This window comes from Heteronotia binoei, chromosome 14 (genome assembly GCF_032191835.1).
Source record: "Heteronotia binoei isolate CCM8104 ecotype False Entrance Well chromosome 14, APGP_CSIRO_Hbin_v1, whole genome shotgun sequence".
NCBI classification, from domain to species: Eukaryota; Metazoa; Chordata; class Lepidosauria; order Squamata; family Gekkonidae; genus Heteronotia; species Heteronotia binoei.
The window spans coordinates 3,117,867-3,130,464 of record NC_083236.1 but is presented as its reverse complement, the minus strand read 5'-3'; the positions used below and the strand labels follow the sequence as shown (position 1 = coordinate 3,130,464).

General features: G+C 46.4%; 1 protein-coding gene across 1 annotated transcript in view; it reads right to left on the bottom strand.

Moving 5' to 3' along the window:
- The window catches only part of LOC132582788 (uncharacterized), a 43,930-nt gene extending 32,192 nt beyond the window's left edge, over positions 1-11,738 (bottom strand). The window contains exon 1 of the mRNA XM_060254505.1: positions 11,625-11,738. The gene's annotated coding sequence lies outside the window, so the exon portion shown is untranslated. The remainder of the gene's footprint in view (positions 1-11,624) is intronic.
- Positions 11,739-12,598: the final 860 nt, after the last annotated feature.

Below are 12,598 nucleotides of genomic sequence, written 5' to 3'. Positions count from 1 at the left end.
ATACAGGCCTATTATCCGTGCAGGAAGCCTTGGGTCAATGCACAATTTACTTAGCTTTGCCCATTGGCAGGTTCTCGAGATCGAATCAAACGCCGCTTTAAGGTCAACAAATGCCACAAACAGTTTTTTAAAGGGGCGAGTTGTGTATTTGTTAACCAGGTGTTGTAGTAATATACAGTGGTCCAGGGTGGAATGACCCTGTCTAAATCCTGCTTGAAATGGTGCTAACAATTCGTTATCAAAGACCCATGATTCCAATTTGGATAAAAGATGTCTAGCATACAATTTTCCAGCAACATCTAACAAGCTTATTGGCCTATAATTTGCAGGGTTGGAACAGTCATCCTTCTTATAGATTGGGACCACAATAGAGGAGGAAATCTTCCAGTCTTATCAATAGTAGTAAAGAGAGTGGCTAGTACGGGCGCCCACCAAGATTGAAAAACCTTAAACATATCTGGCGGGATGAAATTTTCACCTGGGGCTTTATTACTCCTCATAGAGGAGATAAGAGATCTAATTTCACACAGAGTTACAGGTGGCCACTCAGGAAAACCAGTTGTCAGGGAGGGGGATACACAATTTGTTATTGTGTTATCCTCGAGCTGGTCATTAAACAGATTTACAAAATAATGCTCCCATTGTTGCTTGGAAATATAAGAATCTGATTTTGTAATCATTATTAAGTAATGAAATTGGTCTGCAGTTTTTTACATTTGTGGTGTCTCTATCTTCTTTTGGTATCGATGAAATTATTGCTTCCTTCCATGTATTTGGTATTTTCCCATCAATCCTTATAGTGTTCATCAATTTTTGAAGTTTTGGTACTAACACTTCTGCGAGGACTTTATAAAATTTGGCTGTAAAACCATCTGGGTCTGGTGCTTTTCCCATTTTCATTGAATTTATTGCTGCTTCAACTTCTGTTTTTCCAATTGGTTCATTTAAGACCTTTTCCATATTTTCTGTTAAGGGACTTACTTGAATTTTCTGTAAATACGCGTCTATTTTTCTTTTCTCCACCTTTTGACCTTGAAATAACTTAGCATAGTATTTATAAAATTCCCTTTTAATTCCTGCTTGGTCAACAATTTCTTTACCTTCCAATACAATTTTAGTAACAAATTTATTTTCCCTTTTTTTTTTCATTTGCCAAGCCAGGTATTTTCCAGGTTTATTTGCTCCTTCAAAAGATTTCTGTTACAACCTCTTAAGGTTCCATTCTACCTCTTTATTTAACAAATGTCTCAATTGGTTCTGCAATATAGTAATTTCCCTTATTATTTTCTTTTTTCCCAGTCTTTTTTTGAGTTCCTTTTCTTTTTTTCCCAATCTCTTTTTGAATGGACGGGCCGAATTCTCGTCCTGGATAGGGAGGTGAGGCACTGGAGGGCCGGTGGAGTGCTGCTGCGGACGAACCGCCGGGTGGGGCCTGCCACTGACGCGGAGGTGGTCAAGGCCGCGGTGTGGATTGAGAGGCGACTGGCCGAATGACGATCAGGGCCAGCGTCGCTGACTGGAATGAGTGGAGTGAGGCGGTTGAGCGAGTGACGAATGGCGAGCAGAGCTGATGCGGGGTCGGGGACGCTTGCACGGCGTGAGGCCGGAGACGCCTATATGATCGAGGCACCAAGCGGTTAACGAGGCCGAGCACCAAGAGGGGTACACCATTGAAAGAAGCTCGAGGGTGACGGCGGATAAGGCCGGGGGTGCTGCTGCTACCGACGAGAGCTTGCAGCGACAGTTCCAATGTAGCCGGGTGCATCGACGAGGCGGGGGCCCCGAGTGGACTGGTCATTCCCACAAGAAGAACAGTGGAGCTTCATTGCGTGGCGGGGGAACACGAGGGGGGTCTCTGCCCCCCCCCCGGGCTCACCAAGCTGCGTGGAAGATATTAGACCTGGGCCTTGGCTACTGGACTCTGCACCTGGTAGGACGATCACTGCTTTCAGTGTTACACCTGGCACGGCACTGCCCCCCTACATCAACGCTGGCTTTGCACTCCACCCGCACTTTACTACACTTAGCATACTACCTCATACCATACCGTATACTACCTCAACCAGGAAGAACTTATATTGCACTTTAGTAACTTTCTACCTCCTTGCTCATGAACTACTAGTTTAAAATTGATTTGTAATTAACTCATTTGATTAATTCATTATATATTTATTGTATATATTGGGTTTGAACTTATGAATTTTATTGGCAGATTAAATTGAAAATAATTAATGGGGCGGGATTTATAATTAATTTTAGCCATCAGATTTAAATTATTTATTTGACCAATTATATACAAGGGGAATTGAGGGGTAGGTTTGTTGGGTTAATTTGAATATTGGGATCTAGTAGGGCGGAATGGACTAAAGAGTGTTAGTGACTATTGTGCATCAGTGTTGGCTAAGACATCGGCAACCACCAGTGGGGAATGGTTGGTCCAGGGATTCCAGTTCTCCTGGGGAGGGTAGGTATGGCGGTGGGAACAGACAATATAAGGGAGGGAGACCGAGACAAGTCAGCGCTCGCTCACCCTCCAATCTGTGTCCCATCCCAATGATGACAGGGAGTAGGACCAGGATGGACAACCCGCCCCCGTCATTGGTGTTATGCAATGTCAGGTCCATTAATAATAAGACTTCTGTCCTTCAAGAGTTTTTAATTGAACAGGACATGGACCTGGCATGCGTGACCAAAACCTGGGTTCGAGAGGGAGATACAATAGCCGTCTCACAAACAGCTCCACCAGGTTACTCGGTCTTTCACCAATCACGGACTAGCGGGCGGGGGGGGAGGAGTGGCGTTATTTATATGTGAGGCTTACTCCTTTAGGGTGCTCCCGGCTCCAAAGATCGAGGGCATTGAATGTGCCGGCCTGGCGTTGGAGGCTGGAGAGGGATTGGCGATCTGGCTGGTATACCGTACGCCTAACGCACCAGCCAGCGCCTTACCGTCCCTACTCGAGGTGGTGACAGGCTGGGCGCTGGAGCACCCAAGGCTGGTGATCCTGGGTGACTTCAACGTCCATGCTGATGACCCAGCCTCTAGTCAGGCGACAGAGGTAGGTAGGTAGGTAATTTTATTTATATCCCGCCCTCCCTGCCGGAGCAGTCCATGGTGACACTAGGACTCTCAATTTGTTACAGCCCCCACTCACCAGGCTGGACACATGTTAGATCTGATCTTTGCGGCCGGGGTTATGGTGGACGATATAACCACCGAAGTGGTGCCATGGTCGGACCACCTCGCCCTTAGGGCTCGTATAGATATGCCACCCCAAACCTGTTTAGGCGATGAGCCTATTATGGCTTGCCCGCGGAGCCAGATGGACCCAGAACGGTTCCAAATGGCCCTGCGGGATCCCTGGCCCTCTGGCAATTCCCTCAATGGCCTGGTCGAGACCTGGAATAGCCGGCAAATCTAGGGCCATTGACGAGATTGCACCTCGACATCCTCTACGGCCTCGGAGTAGGCTGGCTCTGTGGTATACCCCGGAGTTGCGCCAGTTGAAACAAGGTCGCAGACAGCTAGAGAGGCAATGGCGACGCACCCGTGACGAAGTGACTAGAACATCTTATAGGGAGTTTATGAGGTCCTATGAGATGGCAATCAAGGCCCCAAAGAAAACATACTTTGCGGCCAAGGTTGCGTCTGCAAATTCGCGCCCGGCACAATTATTTAAGATAATTCGGAATTTTACTACATTGCCACAAGGCAAGCCAAATGTTAAGGAATTGGAAATAGGCTGTGAGGCTTTTGCGAAATTTTTTGCAGACAAGGTCCAATCACTCCACCATGACTGCCCTACCATATTGGATAAAGTGAGTGAACTCGAGGCTACGTGCGTGTCTTCTAATTTGATCCTGGACTGCTTCGACCCACTCAGCTTGGAGGAAGTTGACAGAATCCTTGTCACTGCACGCCCAACTACGTGTGATCTGGACCCATGCCCCTCCTGGTTAATTAAGGCCTGCTGGGAGGAGTTGAGATGTCCTATACGGGACATCATAAATAGATCTCTTTCGGAGGGCTTCTTTCCAACGCCCCTGAAGGAGACAGTGGTCTGCCCCCTCCTGAAAAAGGTTACATCAGATCCGGCCAAATTGGCTCATTATCAGCCGGTCTCAAACTTGCCCTTTTTGGGCAAAATTATTGAGAGGGCTGTGGCGTTGCAGTTACAGGGCTTCTTGGATGACGCTTCCACCTTGGATCCATACCGGTCCAGCTTCTGCCCAGGCCACGGGGTGGAGATGGTGTTGGTCACCCTCATGGATGACCTCTGGCGACATCTGGATCGAGGCGGCTCGGCGGTGTGACGGAACCGGCCCGATTCTGCCTTCAGACCCGGTCCCGTCTGCTCCCTATTGAGTCGCCAACTCCTGGAGAGAGCTATTTCTCTTCCTGCCCCTTGGGCTCGCTGCCACCACCTGCTCAGTCTAGGGGTTCAGATTGAGAGGAACAGGACTCCCAATCCCCCTCTCCAGCTATGAGGCCAGGCCTCAAGGTCCTCTGCCACCCTGCACTTGGGTTTCACAGAGACCTCAGCACTTCTTTGGGGCACCCCTGGAGGATTGGCACCTTATCCAACTGCATGCCTTCCCCCTTCCCCGGGGCCCCCTTCTCAACACAGCGTGGTCTAAAGCGGTTTGGGGATCTATATTTATTTATTTATTTATATTAAGATTTATACCCCGCCCTTCTCACCTAAGTGTCTCAGGGCGGCTATGTGGTACAGAGATTGACTGCCAGCATTTAAAACAGAAAAACTATTTATTTACAAGAGAAAAAGATAGGGAAAGAAAAACAAAACAAAAACAGTTGCATTTAAAAAGTTAGCACAGCACCCGCACAGCAAACAGTATAACAAAGAAAAGTTGATTATAAACGCATCCTGCTGGCCCTGATCTAAACATGCCCTGCCCTTTTGGATGACTTACTTTGTCTTACTGCCTGGAGGCCTCATTCTCTTTTGAATAGGCCGCATGCACAGGCAGGAGCTCTCCCACTGGCAACCTCTTCCTTCGAGCTGCAGCTGAGAACTCAAAAACTCTTCCTGCTTAACTCACATGCAAAGAACAAAAGCACTTCCTGCCTCTCTAGGAGACTTTCCCCCTAGAGTTGTTGGTTTGGCTCTGGAAGGGAGGGGGGTGTTTGGAGGGAGGCTACAAAGCCTGCTGAGGAGTTTACTGATCCCTGCCAATGAAGCACCAACACTCTAAGATGGCGTTTCTCCACAGGCGGTATTGCTGCTGCTAGACCTATCGGCTGCGTTTGATATGGTCGATCATCGGCTGCTGACCCGCTGCCTTGCCAATGCAGGAATTCGGGGGCTAGCCTTACAGTGGCTTTCCTCCTTCCTTGAAGGCCGGGGACAAAGGGTGGCGGTTGGAGGAGAGATGTCCCAGAGACACCTACTTAACTGTGGGGTGCCTCAAGGGGCAGTTCTCTCCCCGATGTTGTTTAATATCTTTATGCGCCCCCTTGCCCAGATTGCCCGGAGACATGGGCTGGGTTGCCATCAGTACGCTGATGACACTCAGCTCTATCTAACTATTGATGGGCGGCCGGACCGCCAACACCCCTATAGATTTGGACCGGGCGTTGCAAGCCGTGGCGGGCTGGATTAAGCTGAGTGGGCTGAAACTGAACCCAGTAAAGACAGAGGTCCTTTGCGTGGGTCGCGGCGAGCTAGAAGGGGAGATCTCCCTACCGGTCTTTGACGGTGCGTCACTGATACCAGTGTGCACGGTCAAGAGCCTGGGAGTGCTACTGGAGCCCTCCCTGACAACGTAGGCACAGATAGCAGCCACTGCTAAATCCGCCTTCTCCATCTTAAAAGGGCGAGGCAGCTGGCCCCCTTCCTGGAACGTAGCGACCTAGCAACAGTGATCCATGCAACGGTCACCTCGAGATTAGACTACTGTAATGCCCTCTACATGGGGCTGCCCCTGTGCCAAACTCGGAAACTGCAGCTAGTGCAGAATGCGGCGGCCAGGCTACTAGTGGGACTACCTTGGTGGGAACACATGCGGCCTGGGCTGAGGGAGCTGCACTGGCTTCCAATTGTATTCCGAGTTCGCTACAAGGTGCTGGTTATTACCTTTAAAGCCCTATATGGCCGAGGACCTTCCTACCTCTCTCCATATGTTCCCCAGAGAGCACTGAGATCCAGCTCCCAAAGTCTCCTAAAAATCCCTGGACCAAAGGAGGCCAAACTGAAAGTAACGAGGGAGCAGGCCTTCTCAATAATGGCTCCCCACTGGTGGAATCAGCTACCGGAGGAAGTGCGAGCCGTGCGGGACTTTAACCAGTTCCGCAGGGCTTGCAAAACTACCCTCTTTCAACAAGCCTATAAGGAACCCTGAAAGTGACATCCAGCCATCTGGATATATATCTCACTGAAATGTAGCACCCTTAATTTATTGTGGTTTTAAATTTTATGTAACTGTTTTTAACTGTATTTATTAACTGTATTTTATCATGAATTGTATTATAATCATGGTACACACCATGTCTTGTTAGCCGCCCTGAGCCTGCCTCGGCGGGGAGGGCGGGATATAAATAAAACTTTATTATTATTATTATTATTATTATTATTATTATTATTATTATTATTATTATTATTATTATTATTATTATTATTATATGTCCTTAAATCAGATCCTTCATCTTCATCTTGATACTCCTCTCAAACGAATCTGGTTTTCCATTAACTTACAATCTTGCAGAGCTGCTTTCTCCTGCAATTTATTAATCATGGAATCTTGATCTTATTTTCAACCACATGTATTTTATTTAACATTGTTTGTGAGTCCTTTCTGAGATCTTCAATTTCTTTTTTTATTTCTGACTTCACCACCTCTAGTTCTTTGACTACTTGCTTTTTATTCTCTGTTATTAACTCCTTCATCACTTTAATCAGTCTTGCCTACATGGCATCTAATTGTTCTTGTATTTTAGGCATTTTCCCCTCCTCAAGTGAAGCGGTCCCTGCGCATGTCTGTTTTGGCAGCCTCTGCTCAGACATTCCTCTCCCTTCACTGCCAAAATAAGCTTTCGGGTTGACCTCTCCAAATTAAAAAAACCCACTGGATCTTAAAGTTTGGGAGATGCCTTTTCCAATGCTCCCAAAATCGCCATTCTCAGGGCTTCCTAGACCAAGATATTGATTTTTTAAGTCTTTAAAAAAGACAAAATGGCACCCATGATTTTTCTAATCTGTTTAAAATTCTCTTCTCCTCCAAGAGGCCACCCAAATTGACACCACCTATATGTTCCAATATATTTCACTCTGAAGTGATGATATCTGCTGGCTCCAATAACTTTTAAAGTCCCGTTTTTTTTCTTTCAATTTTTAAAATTATTTCAACCTTCCTTTAATGGCCGCCACAATTTTTCTATGATTTTCCAGTCTGAGAGAAGGCCAGGGGGTCTTTAGATTCCCTTCTTCCAATGGCCTCTTCCTGCTTTTCTTGCCACGAAGTCCCGTTCTCAATGGTTGAAAGATCTCACATTACAATTTCTGCGTCACTTCCTGTGAAGTCTTCCAGCTCAGCAACTCAGTGACGATGGGGTTTTTTTTTACAGAAACCGAAAGTATTCCAAACATAAGTTGTTTTTCAGCCTTTAACTTTGCTTCTAAATCTCCAAAAAGTCTCAAAATTACCCCCTTCTCTTGTTTATAGCTTTAGAATTTTATAACTAAGTCCAAATTTCAATCTTTATTTCATATAAAGTTGATTTTAGTCCCGGAGCGAAAGATAAAGATCTCCTTACCTTGCAGCCAAATTTAACCTCCTCAACACCGTTCTCTCAAAAAATGATTATTTAGAAATTAAAATAGTCCAAAGAAGGCTTGAATCTTGATGAGTTTAAGTCAATTTAATGACCATAGAGACCCTTTGTAGACGCTGGAATGCGATTCTTTGATGGGGATTCTTCAAAGCCTAAAAAGAACCCCACTGGGACTCTTCGTCAGCCAAAGTAAATCCCCTCAGAATTCTCCCATGCATGTCTTAGCCTTTTCCCCGCACTGAGAAAAGTAGGCAGCAGGCGTTGCGTTCGCCTTCTCTGCCCAGAACAAAGGCTCTGGTCCGCTCCCTTTGTGAGAAGCAGCTCCATGATCCAACCCTGGAAGTCCGGATCTACATGTTTTTTGAGGGGGGGCAAAATTAAAAAATTACGCCCCCTTTTGGGCCATTCTGTCTTATGGTCCCATAGAATACAATGGACTCCATACCCAATTTGGCGCCCCCCCCTCTGTTGGCACCCGGGGCAAGCACCCCCCTCTGTCCCCCCCTAGATCTGGCCCTGCCAAAGAGATGTGAGGAGCCAGGCAGTTTAATAACAAGAAGTTTAATGTAAGTGCTCTAGATGAACAAGTGGGTAGTAAAACATTTAGTGCAACAGTGAACTATGAAACAGTAAAGGTTAGTGTAAGCAATTTGGGAGGGAAAACTCTGTGGTACCTATTGTACTTGCGAGTGATGTCATTGCGCTGCACGCGCTCTGCACACACAAAAACAGTCTCCCACTGGAGGCTCCGGAGGACGTGGCAACCCTACAGGTCCCACCCCCTCCAAAACTCTGCCATCCAATGAAAGGGACAGAAGGAATCCTGGGAGATGTAGATCTCTGCATCAACTCCTAGGCCGCAGTAAGTCTCAGATCATGACAGAGGAGAACAGACAAGTCTCCCCAGAAAGCAAATCCCATCATTTGTGTGCCACAGGGTGCTGTTAATGAGCTCCTACTTCTCCAAACAAAAGGATTTAAACCCAGGAAGCATGGCCCCAGGAACATTTCACTGACAGAGTGCATAGTATCTTCCAAACACCCTGGACATAACCAGTAAAAATGGTTTAAACTGCATGCAAAAGTGTCTAGAAATAACACGAATAAATAAATGTAAAAATTTGTTCATGGCAAAGATGAAATTTGAACCGGAGCCAGCATGGTGCACTGGCTAGTGTGTTGGACCAGGATCTGGTTGACATGGGTTTTAATCTTTACTGTGCCAAGGAAGTTTTCTGGGTGACCTGGGACACCCTCTCTCAGCCTAGCTTTCCACACAGGGTTGCTGTTGCTGTAAGGATTAAGTGGAGGAGCCGCTTTGAGTCCCCACTGGGGATAAAGGAAGTAAGTAAAGTTGGAGGCTCATGGCTTAGTCTTTTAGCCATTATAGCTACCCTAGTTCTAGGACGGCAAACTTAAATATTTGCCCCATAAAATACATTGTCTGAGTTTGGTAGCTCTAGATCCAAGTTCTTAGACATCATCATGAATTCCTTATTTATTTGTTTATTTTATTAGACCTATGGATTGCCCAGTCCCTGCTATTGCAGGGCTCTGAGCAATGGACAGTAATAATAATAACATCAGACATAAGATAAAACAATTAAACAACACTAATAGCACAAAATGTAGAAGAGTCGGATGGCGAGTTCTAGTTATTTCTAATTGCAGCCTGCAGGCACTTCACAGATGGGGGAAAGAGGGCTCAGGTGAACATAAAGAGCAGAAGAGGGTGCCAGCCAAGGTGGAAACAGCCGGGCAGAATTGCATAAGACCCCACAGGGCCCTGATGGTATTCAGCACAGAGTCCCAGAGGGTTGCCAAGTCCAATTCAAGAAATATCTGGGGACTTTGGGGGTGGAGCCAGGACACATTGGGGGCGGAGCCAGGAACAAGGGTGTGACAAGCATAATTGAACTCCAAGAGAGTTCTGGCCATCACATTTAAAGGGACAGCACACCTTTTTAAATGTCTTCCTTCCATAGGAAATAATGAAGGATAGGGGCACCTTCTTTTGGGGCTCATAGAATGGGACCCCCTGGTCCAATCATTTTGGAACTTGGTGTCAAGTCGAGGGATTCAAGAATGAGTAAAAGTTGATACTAAGTTCCCATTTATTGATAACCGGTACTCTGGCGCAAGCTTCTAGCTTGCTAAGAATGAAACCAATACAGTGATACATGGGTTTTAAGGTACACTTCAAAACATTCCTATCGGGGGGGGGGGGTTACAGGAGGAAACATTCACACGCAGCTACTAGATACTTCCTCAGACGATAGCTAGCAAATGCTCTTGAATTGTTATGCAAGGCTTCCTCCCACCTCAGGCCCTGAGAAGGTGCCGGCTAGTTCCTTCACCCCAGTTACAAATCAAAATAAGAAAAGGGGGGAAGGGGAGCAACTAAGGTAGAACATTAGTAGCAGTGGATCCATTAAGATTTTAACAGGGCCTATTGCTTAGGCCATGATCCCCCAGTCTTAAGTCGTTATTAGTCGATCTTGACACTTGGGGGGTACTTTGGAGAGAGGCACTAGATACTATACTGAAAATTTGGTACCTCTGCCTCAAAAAACAGCTCCTCCGGAGCCCCCGAAACCTCCAGATCAATTCTCCATTATACCCTATGAGAATCGATCTCCACATAGGGAATAATGAAGTGCTCAGCAGACGTTTCCTCCCCCCCTTTCTGGCGACTCTGAAGCGAGGGATTGGCCTCTCTACTCACGAGTTGCTGCCAACTTCTTCAAAGTAGCACAGACACACTGTCCCAAGAGGAAGCCTTTCAATTGGAGACTGAAGCCTCTGAAGGTGGAAAGGCACATGGTCCTCTGGGGGCAGGAAGGAGCCAGCTGACTGGGGGCAGGAAGGAGCCTGGGAACGTGGAAGAACCCACACTGGGACCTGGGGATTGGCAAGCCTAGAGTCCCACCAGGTTGCTTCCAGGACCAAAAAGGCCTTGACCCTGGTTGAGGACAGAGGGATGTCTTTGGGGCTGGGGACCACCAGCAAGTTGCTATCTGAAGAGCATAACACTATCCCAGGGACATAATGGAAAAGACAGTCCCCCAGATACATCAGTCCCTGACTGCTCAAGGTCTTGAAGGTCAATACCACAACCTTTAACTTGACTGAGTACTCCACTGGAAGACAGTGCAGCTGGCACAGCACTGGATCTCTGTGTGCTATCTGTGATGTTTCCATCAGGACTCACAACACTGCATTCTGGTAATTAACATTTTATTGGAGTCTTCCAATACAAAAAACAAACAAGATTGCATACTACTGTTGCAGAAGGTACACTTTACAATAGTAATAACAATGCTGCATTCTGGTCAGCTAGAGCTTCTTGGTCAGTCTCAAGGGCAGGCAAGCACACAGCAAGTTAGAGTACTCTAGCTTGGGGGTGACCATTGCATGGATTTCCTGTCGCTAAGTCAGGGTGCGACAGGAAAGGGGCCAATTGCCAAGCCTGGTGCAGATGGAAAAACACAAGCCTAGCAATATGCATGACTTGGGCCTCCATATTCAGGGAGGCATCCAAGATCACTCCCAAACTCTTGATGGCCTACTCTGGTGTCAGTGATGCCCTGTCGAGAGAAAGCAACCTATGTCTCAATTCTGAAGGGGTCCCCTGCCACAGAACTTCTGTCTTAGTTGGATTCACCTTGAAACCTGCTCTGTTTCAACCACCCAACCACAGCCTCCAAACCTGAGGCCAAATTTTGTGGGGTGGTACTTGGGTGACCATCCAATAACAGATCTTTTACTTCTATTTCCTGTTTCCTATATAGCATCTATAGTGAAGATTTTTCAGATTGGTTGGTCATACATACCTAACAGTGTTGCCATATTTGATCTTGAATTTATACACATTCAGTCCTGCATGAATAAATCTTGTCTCAGGCACTGGATAAGTAAAAGGTTTTAAAGATGTGCGTTCAGAATTCCAACCTAGTTAAGAACAGAATTAGATAAAACATTATTCTAAAAAATAAAATATCTAAGTTCAGTTCCATCATGGACCAACACAAAAAATATGCTATTGACAGTTCCAGTTTTTAAAATCTGTCTGAAGGAAAAATAAGTTGCTTACCTGTAACTGATGAGCTGTGAGCGGCCATCTGCACAGTAACATATCTGGGTGCTGCACCTGCACTGGACTCCATTCGGAAGCTTCAAAGCTAATCCCCAGCCTTTTGGGCAGCCTTTCTCCTCTACTCTGGAGAGCAGGCTTCAACTGAGCATGCCTGCAGCTGAGGAAAAAGCCATTACCCATTCATTTCCTTACAACTGTCACCAGTAAGCCTCATCGACTAAAGATAAGTGGCAGAGAGATGCCAGCAATGGGGAAGGTTGGGTGGGTACATGTGACTGCACAGGCGACCACTCCAAGATCATCAATTACAGGTAAGCAACCTGATTATCTTCTTCATGGTTTCTGTACAGTTCCACATATGGGGAACTAGTGAACTAGAATGAACTCAAATGGTGGGCAGCTCTACAAGACCCAAAAGGGAGAAAATATCATTAGACATAAGGTAACATACTTCACAGGCTGACCAGGGGAACATCTCTGGAAAATGGACTGCAGAGCCGAAGGAGGCATTGTACGTGGCTCTGATGACCGCCTTCCATGCCAATAGGTACTTGCAAGTCTTACGGCCATGGGCTGTAGCATAGGCAGTAAAGTGTCTCCATTTCATTTCATACATTCAATGAGTGGAAGACCTTCTAGCATTGAGAAGAATGTGAGATATCTCAGGTAGAAAGGTCAGTGTGAGATCCTCCAAGCAGTCAGGCTGAAGGA